Source organism: Eurosta solidaginis, chromosome 1 (genome assembly GCF_040869045.1).
Source record: "Eurosta solidaginis isolate ZX-2024a chromosome 1, ASM4086904v1, whole genome shotgun sequence".
Lineage (NCBI taxonomy): Eukaryota > Metazoa > Arthropoda > Insecta > Diptera > Tephritidae > Eurosta > Eurosta solidaginis.
This window is the reverse complement of record NC_090319.1, coordinates 265,411,728-265,430,351: the sequence shown is the minus strand read 5'-3', so window position 1 is coordinate 265,430,351 and position 18,624 is coordinate 265,411,728. Positions and strand designations below refer to the sequence as shown.

Sequence of the window (18,624 nt, the reverse complement as noted above, 5' to 3'; positions counted from 1 at the left end):
ACCCTAGTCACCCAGGGGTATGAAAATTACCCCCTACTAAAGCACTCACCAGCAGCTTTCATTTGTTATCCATATTCTATAAACACATTCTAGGGGTAACCGTGCCCACGTTTTGGCCTATATTTCGAGACCCTAGTTACCCAGGGGTATGAAAATTACCCTCTACTAAAGCACTCATCAACAGCTTTCATTTGATATTTATATCCTATAAACACATTCTGGGGTACCCGGGTCCACGTCTTGGCCTATATCTCGAGACCCTAGTCACCTAGGGGTATGAAAATTACCCTCTACTAAAGCACTCATCGACAGCTTTCATTTGTTATCCAATATCTTATAAACACATTCTAGGTGTATCCGGGTCCATGTTTTGGCCTATATTTCGAGACCCTAGTACCCAGCGGTGTAAAACTTACTCTGTACTAAAGCATACATCAACAGCTTCAATTTGATATCCATAATGTAAAAACACATTCTAGTGTTACCCTGATCCACGTTTTGGCCTATATCTCGAGACCCTAGTCACCAATAGGTATGAAAACTACTACCCTGTCCTAAAGCACTCATCAACCGCTTCAATTTGATACCGACAATGTAAAAACACTATCTAGGCGTTCACGGGTCCACGTTTTGGCCTATATCTCGAGACACAGTCACCCAGGAGTATGAAAATTACCCTCTACTAAAGCACTAACCAGCAGCTTTCATTTGTTATCCCTATTCTATAAACACATTCTGGGGGTACCCGGGTCCACGTTTTGGCCTATATCTCGAGATCCTAGTCACCCAGGGGTATGAAAATTACCCTCTAATAAAGCACTAACCAGCAGCTTTCATTTGTTATCCCTATTCTATAAACACATTCCAGGGGTACCCGGGTCCACGTTTTGGCCTATATATCGAGACCCTCTACGTCGATCCTTAATTTCTTTGCTATAAACCTCCCTGAGTCCGAGACCTTTCCAACGAATGCAAAACCGTGGAAATCGGTTGGTGCGTTCTGGAGTTATGGCGTCAGGACGGAAACCCGACTTATTTTTATATTATAGATATATAAATAATTTATTAATTTGATTCATTTGTTAGGCCTTTTTTTCAAAGCTGGAAAAATTTCAAAATAAGAAATTTCAAATCGCGTACACACTTTTTCTTAAATAAAATTTTAAGTCTATTTTAATTTTCAAAATCATATTTTGTTTTATTACTTGGTGCAAAATTGTTCCACAAATGCAGTGTGAACTTGTAAATAACTGCATTAAACGCAAGCTGGGTAGCTAATAATGGTTTGTGTATTGGAAAAGTTGCGCGCCACCTAATGGCGACAATTGCTCGTTTCGCCAACAAACCGGAGAACACAGTGAAGGCGAATTGTAGAGAAATCTAAAGCGTAAAAAGTAATTATTTCTTTGGAATAGTTGCATGTTTGCCTTGGCGAGCTTGAGGATGTTGGCAGCTTGAGTACAAGGGAAATAAAAGCAAAATGTTGGAGTTAACTTTGCTCCGATAGGGCATGATTCAAGCTTCTTAAATTTTTGATGTCCAAATTATTGTTTTATTTAAATTGCATGTATTGGTTAAACGTATCGGTTTGGCGGGAGAAACATTGAAACTGCGCTTCTAGTGGTTTACATAAAATCTCATCATATGAATCTAAATGTGAAAATTTGGACGTTTGTCTTTTGGCTGAGCCGTAGCTGCTCAACGGATTGTGGGTTCAGATAGCGTAGTTTTAAGACCATTCAGGCTCTATTCCAGCGAGCTTTTTGAGACCACATCGTAACTATTTAGAGGTTATTATGCACCTCATTTGGTATTAATTCGGGATAATACCGAAATAGTTTTCGGGATAATTTTGTACTATTGCGAAAGCATTTTGGGACTTTATCTTGGTCCTCACAAAACCATACGAAGACCACTTAGGGGTTGTTTTCCCAATCAATTCAGACTATAGCGGGATAATTTTGGAATTGTTTTCGAAACCATTCCGGCGGCATTGCGTACAATCTCTTTATAATTTCGGAATCATTTCGATGCTATTTCAAGATTATTTCGAGATTATTTTGCTATAAGTCTGGGCCAAATTGGGGATCGTTTTCGGAATGAAGAGATAGTCCCGGCGATTGACTTCGTGATATTTTCGAAATTATTTTCGGTATAAATTTTGGGGTTATTTTCAAATAAAATCGGTATCAATGGGGGACATTACGTATTTGTCATAGGGACTATTGGGGATTAATTTCGCGGATATTACCAGAAGATATCGATTCTACATGCGGGATAACTTCATGATAATTTTTGAGACTATTAAGAGTCATTTGATTTCCGGAATAATTTCGGTATTGTTTTCATTTCGAGAATATCTTTGGATAATTTTCGGACTCTCCTCGCACATCTATCTTCCTATGGGTTATTTCGGGATTGTTTTTGAATAATTTTAGGATATTTTCATTTCAGAATCTTTCCGCGCTCATTTCTCGATTATCTTCGGATCGATTTCGGAGCATTTCGAGATTACAAAAAAAAAAAAAAAAAAAAATAAATGTAAGGCGCGATAACCTCCGAAGAGATCTAAGGCCGAGCTTCTCTTCCAATTTGCGTCGTGCTCCTCTTGATTTTTCCCTACAAATTGGCCGGACGGGACCTACATGTTTTATGCCGACTCCGAACGGCATCTGCAAGGCAGATGAGTTTTCACTGAGAGCTTTTCATGGCAGAAATACAATCGGAGCGCTTGCCAGACACTGCCGAGGGGCGACCCCGCTTAGAAAAATTTTCTTCTAATTGAAAAATCTTATTTCTAAAATTTTGATGTTGCTTTGCCCGGGAGTTGAACCCAGGGCATACGGTGTGATAGGCGGAGCACGCTACCATCACACCACGGTGGCCGCATTTCGAGATTGTTTTCGTATAATTTCGGGACTATTTGGGGATCATTAAGCAACTAATTAGGTACTCAAAACGAATCATATCGGAACTGTTTTTGGGAGCATCCCAAACCCAGATTGTTTTGGAGAACATTTGGTACCATTTTTGGGTTATGTTCGAGAAAGGTTTGAAATTGTTTTTGGGATAAAAAAGAGACTAGTTCGGACCATTTCAAGATCATATCGGACAAATTTCCGGATAACTTCGGGATTGTTATCAATATGGAGCTGTTTAGGACCATTTCGAGATTGTTTACTGGATAATTTTGATATTATTTTCGGAACTATTTGCGAAGCGTTTTGCGACTATCTCTGCAACATATGGGGACAGTTTTCGAGATCGATTCGCTTACATTTCGAGAATATCTTGTTACGGTCTGCTGTTATGGTCTACGGTTACGGTCCACTTGGAAGCGTTTTCGTGCGAACATACCTAGTGACTAGTGATAGGACCAAAAAGTTGCGATGCAAAGGTATCGAAAACAGGAAAGAAAAGATCTGCGATCACTAGCGAAAATTTGCCATGCGTTTCCGGGCTTGAAAACGAAGAAGGTGAAAAATTTGGGAAGCAGAAAGATAGAGCAGATACATATTTCTTTGCTCAACGACAACGTAGACAAAGAAACCTTAAATTATATATAAAGAGAAAAGCTACATTCACCGAAAAAGAAAAGAAGCGACACATAAAGCCGACAGCAGTGGAAAACCACCAATGCTGACTTGTAAAAGTGCTCCTATTAATTGCACACTGCTTGCCGTTTAACTGAGTCCCACATACTTATCGACCAACTACCCGGTCAGCACATTGGCAAAATAATTTATGTGAATATTTCTACGCTTTCTAATTGTGGCGAAGCTTTTAACTAGTATCGAACAGTTTGGAATCTTCCGTTTTTGCGATTTCCTGCGGACCAAAAAAGACATTTAAGAAACATTTAACGAATCTTGCTGATACGACAGCATCGACAAGTCCGAATTCAGATAACAATTTTTTAATAGTACCAGCACAAGCGAAATCGCTAGGTGATCAAGTAGGAAGCCAACTAACTAGATCAGCTGTTATGTCGAATATCTGTTTTTGCCATCGACCACTGCTTTCCTCAACAGGAGACTATTAAACCAACACCTCCGCCTCCAGGGCCAGCAGTACGCTGCAGCGTAATACAATGAACGCCAAAATTAGCACCAAGTCATCCAGATCGTTAAAGTCAACACGAAGTTTTATTGCCACCAGGCTCACTCGATCACCTCGGACCCGAGACAACAACCACAAACAGTACCAACACCGCGCGCCCAAGACCGCGCGCCATAACCAACAACAGAGACAACTTCACCATCAAAAACAACATCACCAGTGACCACGCTGGCAGAGGCCCACGGTGCGTACTCTGACGGCTATGTAAGTACCAGCCATGCATAAACTTAGATATTAAAGAAGCTTCTAAGTAAGCCTTAGAGATTTTCATAAAAGCGGTCAAAATATTTGAAAACGGGTCGATTTTTTTTGAGAGTGTTTTAAGAAAGTTTCGAAGTTTTACGTGGGTTTCCAGACTCGTTTCTTTGACCATCGAGTTTTGTTGGATGTGGGGGAATCACTGCTCGTTTCGAAATACTTCCAAGTAAAACGGCAATAGTTCCGTAAACATTTCTGAGCAGTAGTTTGTTTTTTTTTCAAAATGGGTTTCGGAAAATTTCGAGATTTAGAAGATTTGTGAACACTTTGACTGCGAAAGTTTTCGAAAATGTCCTTGAAGCTTCACTGTAAAAGATCCGGTCGAACTTTAAAGAACCCCGAGAAGCTATATTAGCAGAACTCGACTAGTTCATGACCCTTCCAAATAAAACTGCGAAACTTTCATAAACATTTTTCCAACATTGGAGTTTATTTCTCTTCAATAACGGTTCCGAAATCGTTTTGGAGAGTTTTGAGATGTTAATGAAGAATGTTGAACACTTTTGAGCTTTCGAACGAAATAAATGAAGGGAGATGATAGCTGAAAATAATTGCTAGTAATCTTCAAAATAGCATTGCTGTAGGTAATTCAACATTCTTCCTTTCTCTCTTGTTTTTTTTTTATTTTAAAGGCTATTGAATTGCATTGGCAACAAATGAATTGCTTTTAGCCAGACCCTATCAAGAAACTGGTAAACCAATTATTATACTGAATAAAAATGTATACGAACATTGTGAACAACCAATAAAAACTCAAGCTCCAATGCTTTTGACATTGTATGTACATGATATATTTGTAATACGTATGTAGCGAGCAACCGCTTATGTAAACTATTAATGACATAAATTGACACTAATCAATTAATTATGAATACCCTAAAATAAGTCACACTTAGAAAAAGAAACTCGAACATATTGTTAAACGTTACGATAATAAGCTAGGGCTATATGGATTATATTTTAGTATAACGTTTAGAAGCGCAAAGTGGTAGGTTCGGAAGTCGAAAGGAAGGATTGAGAATGTTATGTGAGGTTAGCAAGTTTAAGCTAGCGGGATAGTAGCGAAGTCAAGTATGACATATAAGATATAGAAAGTAGTTTTGGTTTATATCTGGTTATATTTATGCATAAATATTCCAAGTTGATTAAATTCTTAGCTGTAGATAAATAACTTTAGGCGTGTGAAAATCTATTTCACATTCAATTAATTTGAAAACCCTGCTCACTAGGAAGAAGGTGATAAGAATTTTTTTTTTACACCTAGGGAAAAGGGGGAATTGCATAAAAATGGAAGCAATGTTAAACTAATTAAAATTTAATTAAAATAAAGTTACCGTAAAAGAAATACATCCAACGAATAAATGTACAAATCGGTAAATACAATAAATGAATAAACAATTAATAAGGCAAAAAGTACTACAACGGAATAAAATGTGTAGCTACAACAACTACAACAAATAAATTATAATAAAGATTCTGCACATAGATGAAACTTCACATCTTTTCGCGACTTGTTAGTAGGTCATCTGGAAAATTTAAAAATAACAATATTTCTTTTAGAAACTAAGAACATTAAAAGGTATACTCCCTAAATTTATAAAAACCTCAACCCCTCATCAAATCCTTTTGTCAATAAACACTTTTTTACTTGTCTGTTGGGCATATTATATAACAATTGCGCTTAATTATAAGTTACTTGCATAATGAATTTTAAATAAATATTGTTACGAATATTAGCAAAACTAAGGAGTGCTGCCAGCTCTAAGCCGATCTAAGCAGTGACGTGAATGCACATCAATAATTCAATCATTATGTATCTACATAAACGAATCAATACTTGCGTCTACACATATGTACACATTCCGACGAGCAACATTTACATACAAGGCAGCGAAAGATGAGATGTCACACACCGATGAATTTACTTATACGCTTATGTGTGTGCGGGAGACTGTAAACTACAAACACATGCATATACCTTATCTGAGTTGTCACAAGAGAGAGCAATAATTTGTGCACGCAGTTGTGGCTGGCGATTTTGTAGCCGAAACAACTAGTAACTTCTGGAAATCGAAGAGCCTAGAAGTATGCAGCGTAAACTATAAAAGCGGCGCCAGCGAGTAAGAAGTAATTCAGTTTGATTTGAATTGTCAAGCAGTTACGAGTAAGACGATATCTAGCGAGCAATAGCACTATTATTTTGAAAGTCAGTTTCCTTTAAGATATCAGTTTGGTTATTAAGCTATTCGTTGCACAGTTTGAGTGTTATTGTGAAGTACTTAATAAAGGCCATTTTTCCATCATTCAATATTGGAGTTATTTATTCAACAGTTTAGTGATTCGAACTTAGCAGAGGATTGCAAGTAAGAGGAATTGCAAGTAAAATTCGTTACAATTGGTGTCAGAAGAGGAATTGTTGAATAAATTCCAGAGGACAACAAGGACATGGCAAAGTTCAGTGAATTGAAGATCCAGCAACTAAAGAAGGAGTTGGAAGCCCGTGGGATGAATACAAGCGGCGTTAAACTCGAACTTCAGGCACGGCTACGAGAGGCAATGGAAGCAGAAGGAATTGATGTGGACGAGTATGTTTTTTATCCTGATGAGGACGAGACAACAACAAAAATTGAAGAGAAAAATGAAACACCGCAGACAATGGCGAACACAGACCTGAACATGATATTGGTTGCAATATCGGCACAAATGTCCGAAACGTCATCACAAATATCTACCAACATGTCATCACAATTGGAAGAACAGAAAACGTATATGTCATCACAGATGGAATCCCAAGAGACACGAATAACATCGAAGATTGAAGCACAAGAAACGCGAATGTCAGAAATGTCGACACAGATTACATCCAAGATGGAGACACAATTGGAAGAACAGAAGACATATTTGGCATCTCAACTGGAAGCGCAAGAGGCACGTATATCTGAAATGTCGGCACAAATTTCGGAACAGGTATCAGCGCAGCTCTTTGTGAAACTGGAAGAGCAGGATGCAAAAATTTTACAACTCGAGGACAAAATTGATGCCGAAATAGAAGCGTTAAAAGGTCGTATGGAGCAGTTACAACTAAACCGCCCAGCTGTTTCAGCGAGTAATCCAAAGGTAAAGACACCATCCTTTGACGGTTCTGTTCCTTTTCAGGTCTTTAAGCTACAGTTTGAGAAGACCGCAGCAGTGAACCAATGGAATGCTGAAGATAAAGTTGCAGCTCTGTTCGTGGCACTGAAAGGGCCTGCCGCGGAAATCTTACAGACCATCCCAGAGTACGAGCGGAACCACTACGAAACATTGATGAGCGCTTTAGAGAGACGTTACGGAAGCGAGCATAGGAAACAGATATTCCAAATTGAGTTGCAAAACCGCTACCAAAAAGCAAATGAAACATTGCAGGAGTTTGCTTCAGATATTGAAAGATTGGCTCATCTTGCAAATGCGGACGCACCCGTGGAATACACTGAAAGGGTAAAAATCCAGAGTTTCATAAATGGCATACGGGACGTGGAAACGAAGCGAGCTACATACGCAAACCCAAAGCTGACATTTTCTGAAACGGTATCACATGCATTGACTCAGGAAACGGCCTCACTATTGAGTAAACCAGCATACAAAGCTCATCGTGTAGAAGTGGAAAGACCAGATTGGGTAGACACTATTTTGGAAGCACTGAAGGGATCACAACAGAAAAATGCCGGAGTTATTAAATGTTTCAAGTGCGGCAACCCAGGTCATATTGCACGACAATGCAGCAGCGGTCCCAATAGCTCCAACAATGTGGGTGGTCGTAAACGCAGAGCAGAAGGTGATGAGCAAATATCCAAGACCACTCAATCGTTAAACTAAATCGAGTCAGCCGCAAGGGGCGACAGCTGGCTCCCGCAATTGAATGCCCCATAATCTCTATCTCGCAGATTGGAAGAAGATCGAGCAACCTTACTGTTGGAGGACATGTGGACGGAAAGGAACGGTTATTGACTGTAGATACGGGTGCATCTCATTCCATCATTCGAGCGGATTTAGTCAACAAAAAGATAAGACCATTGCTTGGAGCAAGATTACGTACAGCCACGGGAGAGGACACCCAGGTAATTGGAGAAGTAGAATGTGAAGTCGCAATTGGGAACGTCATGGTAGTACACAATTTTATAGTGGCAGAAATTGTTGATGAAATCATAATTGGAGTGGACTTCTTAATCGACCAGGGCATCAAGATCGACATGCAAAGCAAGACGATGCGATATAAAAACATGGATGTACCACTTAATTTCGGCTACGAGAGAGGCTACAGCAGTAAACGAGTGCTGGTGGAAGAGAGTCAGCAAATACCACCAAAATCCGAAGCAGTCATCTGGGCAAAGGTTGATGGAGATTGTGGGACAAACAAATTGTGGGTTGTCGAAGCAGCAAACAAATCAGCACTAAACATACTTGTAGGAAAAACCCTGGCTATGACAAAACAAGATGGACGTATTCCGGTAAGAGTACTCAATGAGTTCAAGTCACCACTCAAACTGACTAAAGGAGCTATTTTGGGAAGATGCCAAGAGGCTGAAGTGGTTATTAACTGTGAACAGCTCCAGGAACACGTTTCAGCTAGTAATACTGATCTTTCAAATGACATCACGGCATGGATGCAGGGACTAGAGGAAGCATATCAGAGTAAGGCAAAACAACTGCTCCTAAAGTACGCGAACATATTTGACCAGGATGATTCTAAACCAGGCCGCACCAACGTTGTGAAACATCAAATTGACACTGGAGATGCGAGACCGATCCGTCAAGCTCCACGTAGTGTTCCACTGGCGAAGCGGGAAGTTGTGAGTCAAATCATTCAAGAAATGAACGACAGCGGCGTCATCGAACCATCAGCTAGTCCATGGAGCTCACCGGTAGTACTTGTAAAAAAAAAGGATGGAAAAATGAGGTTTTGCGTGGACTACCGGAAGTTGAATGACGTAACGAAAAAGGATAGCTACCCATTGCCAAGAATTGACGACACTCTGGACTCGCTATCTGGTACGAAATGGTTTTCCACGCTGGACTTGAAAAGCGGCTACTGGCAAGTGGAGGTGAAGGAGGAAGATAAAGAGAAAACAGCCTTCAGTGTCGGTGATGGTCTTTGGCAATTTACAGTGATGCCTTTTGGACTTTGTAATGCACCAGCTACTTTTGAGAGACTCATGGACCAGGTACTGAAAGGACTACATTGGAAAACATGCTTGGTGTACCTGGACGACATCATCGTATTGGGCAAGAACTTTGATGAACATCTTAAGAACTTGGAGGAAGTTTTCCAGAGAATAGCTGGCGCTGGTCTGAAGTTAAGTCCCAAAAAGTGTGCGCTGTTTAAAAAGGAAGTCAATTATTTGGGTCACAAGGTAACGACAGAGGGCATCTGCACTGCGAACGAAAAAATAGAGGCTGTACAGGATTGGCCAAGACCACAGAATCTACATGAATTAAGAAGTTTTCTTGGGCTGTGCACATATTACCGCCGATTTGTACCAAATTTTTCCAGCGTAGCCCATAGCCTCCATGAGCTTACAAGAAAAAACAAAGCTTTTGAATGGAAGAAGGAGCAAGAAGTGGCTTTCCAAACATTGAAGGAGCGTTTGTGCACTGCCCCAATGTTAGCATATCCGATTCCAGGAGCAACATTTATTCTAGATACAGATGCAAGTGGATATGCTATAGGAGGCGTTTTATCACAACTGGTCGATGGACAGGAGAAGGTAGTTGCATATTACAGCCGTTCGATTGGGAAACCAGAGAGGAACTACTGTGTTACGCGGAGAGAGCTGTTGGCATTGGTAGAGTGCATTAAACATTTTCACAAATACCTCTACGGCCAGCGATTCCATGTCAGGACAGATCACGCAGCATTGAAATGGCTTCTGCAGTTCCGTAATCCGGAAGGACAATTGGCACGGTGGATCGAGCGACTTCAAAGCTATGACTTTTCCATTGAGCATCGAAAAGGTAGTACCCATGGAAATGCCGATGCAATGTCACGAAGGCCATGTAGTTTGGAATGCAAGCACTGTTCAAAGGCCGAGGCTAAAGAAGACAGTATAGATGTCCGGCTAATGACTATAACGTGTACGGATGAATGGGACAAGGAACAACTAAGAAAGTGTCAGCTAGAAGATACAGATCTGTCACATGTTATGCAAGGGCTCGAACGAAACGAAAGACCAAGCAGAGAGGATATGTCAGCAGAGAGTCCCATTGCGAAGTCATATTGGGCACAGTGGAACAGTTTGGAATTGATATCCGGTTGCTTGCATCGAGTATGGGAGAGTGAGGATGGTCAGTGCAAGAAGAAACTTATAGTTGTTCCCAGAAAGAGGATTCCTGACGTGCTCAGCGAGTTGCACAATGGTCCAAGTGGAGGCCATCTTGGAATCACGAAGACACTCGAGAAAATTAAGCAGAGATTCTATTGGGTTGGTTGCCGTCAGTCGGTCACCGAGTGGATTGCCAATTGCGAGGTATGCAACAGAGCGAAAGGGCCCAAAACCCGAAGTCGTGGCCAGATGAAGCAGTATATTTCAGGTGCACCATTTGAAAGGATCGCCATGGATGTCGCAGGTCCATTTCCTACTAGCAACCGCGGAAACAAATACGTACTGGTGGTTATGGATTATTTCAGTAAATGGCCAGAGGTATACCCAATCCCAAACCAAGAAGCAGAAACAGTAGCAGAAGTGGTTAAAAACGAATGGGTCGCAAGGTATGGTGTACCAATGGAGTTACATTCTGACCAAGGCAGGAATTTTGAATCAGCTGTGTTCCAAGAACTGTGCAAGAAGTTGGGCATTCGAAAAACACGGACAACTGCATTGCATCCTCAGTCCGATGGTATGGTGGAACGTTTCAATAGAACATTGGAGGAGCATTTAAGGAAAGTAGTCGACAAGTACCATAAGGACTGGGATACACACATATCATTATTCTTGATGGCCTACCGATCGGCAGTACATGACACAACGGGCCAAACTCCCGCAAAGGTAATTTTTGGCAATGACCTTCGACTGCCAGCTGATTTGAAGTATGGGATAGATGCCGATGCGGAGAGGAATGTCAAGAAATCCACTGATGTCTTAGAAGAAGAGCTGAGAGAGATACACGATCTGGTAAGGCAACGAGCAAAGATTATGAGTGACAAGATGAAAGCGAGGTACGATAAAGCAATTAATTCGGAAGGGTTTCAGGAAGGAGATTTGGTGCTGCTATACAACCCACAACGAAAAAAAGGTTTGTCCCCGAAATTGCAGTGTAACTGGGAAGGCCCATACAAAGTTGTAAAACGGATCAACGATGTAGTGTACCGCATACAAACCACTACCAAACCACGAACCAAAATGAAAGTGGTTCATTTGGAGAGATTAGCAGCGTTTAGATCGAGAGATTTGTCTGATCGGGACGATCAGACTTAGGTGGAGGGCAGTGTTACGAATATTAGCAAAACTAAGGAGTGCTGCCAGCTCTAAGCCGATCTAAGCAGTGACGTGAATGCACATCAATAATTCAATCATTATGTATCTACATAAACGAATCAATACTTGCGTCTACACATATGTACACATTCCGACGAGCAACATTTACATACAAGGCAGCGAAAGATGAGATGTCACACACCGATGAATTTACTTATACGCTTATGTGTGTGCGGGAGACTGTAAACTACAAACACATGCATATACCTTATCTGAGTTGTCACAAGAGAGAGCAATAATTTGTGCACGCAGTTGTGGCTGGCGATTTTGTAGCCGAAACAACTAGTAACTTCTGGAAATCGAAGAGCCTAGAAGTATGCAGCGTAAACTATAAAAGCGGCGCCAGCGAGTAAGAAGTAATTCAGTTTGATTTGAATTGTCAAGCAGTTACGAGTAAGACGATATCTAGCGAGCAATAGCACTATTATTTTGAAAGTCAGTTTCCTTTAAGATATCAGTTTGGTTATTAAGCTATTCGTTGCACAGTTTGAGTGTTATTGTGAAGTACTTAATAAAGGCCATTTTTCCATCATTCAATATTGGAGTTATTTATTCAACAGTTTAGTGATTCGAACTTAGCAGAGGATTGCAAGTAAGAGGAATTGCAAGTAAAATTCGTTACAATATTGTATTATAAAATGGGAATGCTGACTTTCTCAGTTATTTAGAAGGCATGTAGGTATACAGGTAAGGGGCCACCGAAATTTAGGTGCGTCGGTGGCTATGGTTTTTGAGGGTGGGACAAAAACACCGGGCGTCGCAACAACACCCGCGGCGCCCCCAAGATATATTCGGCCCTGTTATTTGTATTTTTATTTTTCAGCAGTTTTTTTTTTTTTGATTTTTGATTTTAGAGTTAGTAACCGGTCATGTCCGGTTCGGTAATTTCCGTTGCGTTTAGTTTTTTTTGAATTTCTATTTGAATTTAAATTTTGGAATGTTAACAGTCTGTCCGTGGCATCCGGTTCGACCGGATGTTGTTTTAATTTGAATTATAAGCGTTTTGAGCATTTCTCGACTTTGTTTGGATCAAATAGAAATCACTTGTAAACTGTTTCGATGCAATTTAGGAATGATTTTTGGATAAATTCGGGATCTTCGGGGGATCATATCTGGACTATATTCAGAGAATGTTTTGGTGCATTTTCGGGGACGTTTGCGCATCATTTAGGAACTATTTAGGGACTAAGAGTGAACCATATGGAAACTCTTTTGGAGTGTTCCGTATTATGTTTGGGAACATTTTGGTACTGTTATAGGATTATGTCCAAAATTGATTTTGGGATCAATAAGGGACTATTTTGGACCATTTCAAGACTTTTTCGGAATTATTTTGAGATGATTTCGGTACATTTTTCGCTAATTTCTTGATTTTTCTCATATGATTTTGATAGTACTTTGGGATTACTTCGGTATTATTATCGGTTGAATTTGGGATTTGTTAAGAGATAATATGTAGCCTGTTTCAGAACTATTTTGACACTCTATCTGGATCGTTTCGGGACTATCTCTGGAACATTTGGGGAACGTTCGGTTTTCGTTATCGTGTTGCGACAATTTCGGGGTCGTTAACACACTCCACCTTTACTATAGAACAGAGTCAAATAAAGTATGTCCATGGGAACATTTTGTTACTATTTCAAGGATTATATTCAAAATTGATTTTGGGATCGTCTATTATTGATGATATTTTGAACGATTTTGAGAACTTTTCAGAATTATCTTTAGATGATTTCGGAATATATTTCGCTAATTTCCTTATTTTTCTCAGATGAATTTGATAGTACTTTGGGACTGTTTCGGGATTACTGTCGGTTGGTTTTGAGATTGGTTAAGCCTATTTCGGGAGAATCTCTGGAAAATTTGGGGAACTTTTGGTTTTCTTTGTAGTATTGCGACAATTTAGGGCTTATTTTTGGGACCATTTCGGGGTCATTTACACACTCCACCTTTAATATAGAGGATAGTCAAATATTGGCTGTCCATTTAAACTATCCAAACTAAGAGATAGCCATGCCAAAATATGTCGCTTATCTTGTTTATATTACGTTCTTTTTATAATTTCAAGCCAAGAAGAAAGTATAAGCCTCAAAAAGCACCTGCTGATGTTCTAATTTTTGTATTAAGACGTTTTGACATCTTAAAGAAACCTAAAATGTCAAACGTTTGTGCTAAGCAAATAAATTTTCAATTGTGTTTACTGACTGAATTTTTTAAGTGATACTATAAGGGGTATGTTGGTTATTTTTTTAAAGAAGTCCTTTGCAACCAAGTAAAAAATGATAATGCGCTTATATAGTTGAATAGCCTTAATGCTTATATAATAGCGTATATAATCAGTAGAAAAAAATATTCCTTCCAAACTCACACACAAACACGCATAAACATTTACAAATTTGTGGTTGCACTTTCAATTTAGGTGGTGCCATCTTAATTCATTCATGTCTTGAGCAACACCTTTTCAGATATTTTTTTGGTTGATATTTGCTGTTCATTATGTTTGTTGCTTTTGTTTTTGCCTGTTTACTACCATTTATTTGGTAACTGCATTTTGTGTTTTTGTAGTGGCTAAAGAAGGTTTTACTGTTTCGCTGTTTCACCTTGTTAATGAAGTTGTTATCATTCATGCAGGATCAACACCTTTACCGCTCGTCCTCTATCAATGTTGTTGCTTAAGAAAACATTTTTCGTTATTTTAATTTAGTTTTAACATTTATAATGAACATATGTGACAGCAGCATTGGTGCGAATGATAAATTTTGATAAATTGATTTGTGAAAGAATTAATTAATTCAGTTTTTTTTTTGTATTCATCAGGGTGAGTGAAAACATGAGCTGATCCCGTTTATCCATTTACCTACTTGGTATTTACATACAAATGGGCATTAATTAAAATAAGCGGAAAACATGCCAACCTCGTTTTGACAGTAATACTAATTTTAAATGAGGGATTATAACGAAGACTTTTGTGGTTTCTTAATTGCTTTTGATTGTTGTGCGTGGCTCATGAGGGAGGTGATAAAAATGCGAAAGTTATTGTTTCTTTGGCTCTGAATAGTTTTGGGGCGTACTTTGTAGTCCTAGTTTACGTTATTCTACATTTTTGTTTTGCTGCAATCCACAGTTTCTGCTGTTTTCAAACTCCAGCCGCCAAAACAAACGGTGTTTTCGGAAAATGCTTATTTATGGGAGGCTTTCACTTTACGGCTTAAGACGGCCGTCTTCCAACGAAATAATGACGAAAGTCATTGCGATATAAAGCAGCGAACAACAAAGTTGCAGTAGCAATTTTTATTAAACTTCGTCTATTAAATTCTTCTGTTAATTTTTCTATTAAAAAAAAATTCTATGAATTTAGTTACTGAAACTAAGCAAACGTATCTCAAAAGCGTTTTCATATTAAATTCGAAAATTCGAGAGTATTCTACGCATATTTCGAGCTTTTTAATTGGAGTGCTTTGGATTTGATTACAAGTTACACACCTCGCAGAATTCGCATTGACTTTTGACTATTTCAGATTTTCCCCTTAGGGGTAAAAAGGTGTCAAAAATTAGTGTTGGGAACTATCGAATGAATTCAACTATCGATAGTTAGTTAGTGAATGATTTTAACTATCCAATGAATTTTTTCATTCATTAATTCATTCATATGTTCTGCTCTTTAGCTATCCCGAGGTCAGCACTGATGTTTTTTGTAGTGCATTTACCTTACAAAAGAACAATTTCTGGATTGATTTCGTTACCACCGGGGCAACTAAAGAACAAACCTATATGAGACAATATGTTGAATATGACTCAAATGGGGTAAATTTTGCTTCAAGTAAATAGTGAAAATATTCCATTTAAATGCCTTTGTTACATTTTATGCAAAGCGCATGCATGATATGCAAAAGGTTTTTGTTCGCAACCCATCAGTGAGCTGCAATTATTCATATCTTAAGGTTATTAGTGGACTAACCAAAAAATTAGTATTAGTGCGTATGCAAACAAAGAATATCAAGCACTTATATCCAGTAACACACATTTACATAGTCATGCTTCGTAAAATGAATAACCGCTCATAAGCCACGAAGCAGTTCAGTACTCAATTGACTTATTGAGCAAGAATGTCAACTTTGTTATACGAAAACACTAATTGGAACAAGTAAGAATACCGTGCAATAAAATGAATAAAGTCGTATCAGTCTTCTGACGCTAGCAACACAACGATGTACACGAAACTAAACTGAATACAGCGCCAAAGTAAAACCGATGATAAACGAAGTATACAGTGTATTACACACGCAATCAAAGTGCTACTGAGTTAAAGCGACTATGACATCAGTTTATACTCAACAATGTCATATATGTATAAAGCCGGAGTCATTGGTGCCGTATGTCGTATCGCTGTATCCGTATCCCTAACATAATCAGCTGTTTATCGTTACGACGGTAAACCAAAACCCAATTGGTTGGCTACGATACGGTTACGACCTTAGCGGCACCAATAATCGTTTGCATTGATTCTCATAAGGTTGGTCGAATCAGCTGTTATAAGGTTACCGATAAAGCACCAATGTCTCCAGCTTAAGACATATGTGTTACGGGACACTCGTATGCATTGTTTAAGCTGGAGACATTGGTACTTTATCGGTAACCGTATCGGTAACCTTATAACAGCTGATTCGACCAACCTTATGAGAATCAATGCAATCGATTATTGGTGCCGCTAAGGTCGTAACCATTGTTTACTATATAGTTTGGCAGCTTAAGTAGAGGTTATGTTACGAATAGAGTGGAAGGCAGTGGACTAGGCAGTCAAATGTCATATAATGAAGGAATGGTGTTCGGAGATTTTTCAAAGTTAAAAAAAAAAATTATAAAAGCTTTAATAAAAATAAAACTATTGTTTTAATAACAACAAAAACGCCATATATATTCTGTATACATAAATTTGTAAGGATTATCTCACTTTAAAATTTGAATTAAATAATCTAAAGTTTTGTTTTGAAACTGAGTCGAGAACTGTGCGTGTGAATGTGCGAATTTTCACCGATCAGCTGTTAGTTGCGCTACTTGGTAAAATTTACAATGGTCGTAACCGTATCGTAGCCAACCAATTGGGTTTTGGTTTCCGTCGTAACGATAAACAGCTGATTACGTTAGGGATACGACTACAGCGATACGACAAACGGCACCAATGACTCCAGCTTTACTATATAGTTTGGCAGCTTAAATAGAGCTTATGTTGCGAATAGAGTGGAAGGCAGTGGACTAGGCAGTCCAATGTCATATAATGAAGGAATTGATGTTCGGTGTTTTTTCAAAATTTGCCCGAAATCCTGAATCCCAAAAGGGAGTGTACTTAAGTACGAAAATGAAAAAATGTAGTTAGGTTTTGCTCCTTTTTTAGCAGGATATTTTCATTTTAAAAATGTAATGTACAAACCAATGTTCATTCTATTCCTTTTTTAGCAGGAGATTTTCATTTTAAAAATTTAATATATAAACCAATGTTCCTTCTATTACTCATTTTATCTATGGAGCTTCACATGCACTTTATAAAAACGTGCTTTTTATTTGTACGAACTTATTCCTCAATGAAAACAAATGAAACACGTATTAATGTAAGCATTAATCATGTTTCTTACTTCTTATTTGTTCTTCTTAAATATTATAAATGTGTTAAAAGTAGCAGGACTAAAATAATATTGACAAATCTGATATGTCAAACTAATTTTATATAATAAAAATGATTTCATAAATTGCATGCATTTTATACATATGCATTATATTTTAAATTTTCTCTAACTATTCGTTTTGTGCTGAAAAATTTTTGCTTGTGCATAACTTTCTTTGGCTATATAAGCTAACAATTCCAGGGGCCGTTTTCACCATCTTCGGTGAACGCTAACAAACACTTTGTTTGAAAGAAATCGTTCAGTGATTCGTCAAATAAGGGTTACTTTAAAATAGCGGACGTTAAAATTTCCCTTTTCACATGAGGAAAAATGGAATACAACTATTTTTATAACATGAGGATAGATAGAAAATTTATTAGGGATTGCAATGCGACCGTTGATCTATTGTGTTCTCATCAGATTGCGTCGCGTTCCAGGAGGATATGTTCCACCATCTCTCCTGATCGATCACGAAATCGACATGAATACAAAATTATGTTTTTTATTTAGTTGAACGGCGATAGAAAATCGGTTTTTTTTTCTAAAATGCAAGAAACTTCAAGAAGAACGTAAGTTTTTAATTATTTGTGTGTTGCTTTGACGTTGACGTTGCGTTGCTTATGGATTGAAGCAATTAAAGCACGTGTGTTCAAAGTCACATGTAGATGCAACGCAAGTGGCAAAACGATGTAAAGGTCACCTTAAGCGTATTTGCTTTAGGTGTTATTTATCAATATTAACTAAAAATATTAGATCTCCTAATGTAATAGATTGAATTATTTGAAATGTAAACTAGATGGCAACCTTAAGTTACCAAATGCATACTTCACCACAAATGCATCTCTGTTTAGTTTTCCTTTGCTCACCCCATTTCTTTCTTCTTTGTTCCGTCATTCGCATATTCCGTTACGTTGAGCGGTAAAAATTGATCCACAAAATTCCGTCATTGGAAAATTACCACCATTGTTTACTATATAGTTTGGCAGCTTAAGTAGAGGTTATGTTGCGAATAGAGTGGAAGGCAGTGGACTAGGCAGCCGAATGTCATATAATGAAGGAATGGTGCTCGGAGTTTT

The 18,624-nt window shown here is 38.5% G+C and overlaps 1 long non-coding RNA gene across 1 annotated transcript in view; it reads right to left on the bottom strand.

The window, feature by feature from the left end:
* The window catches only part of LOC137237245 (uncharacterized), a 32,511-nt gene extending 16,451 nt beyond the window's left edge, over window positions 1-16,060 (bottom strand). Inside the window, exon 1 of the long non-coding RNA XR_010948877.1 lies at window positions 15,847-16,060. This is a non-coding gene — a long non-coding RNA (uncharacterized lncRNA). The remainder of the gene's footprint in view (window positions 1-15,846) is intronic.
* Window positions 16,061-18,624: the final 2,564 nt, after the last annotated feature.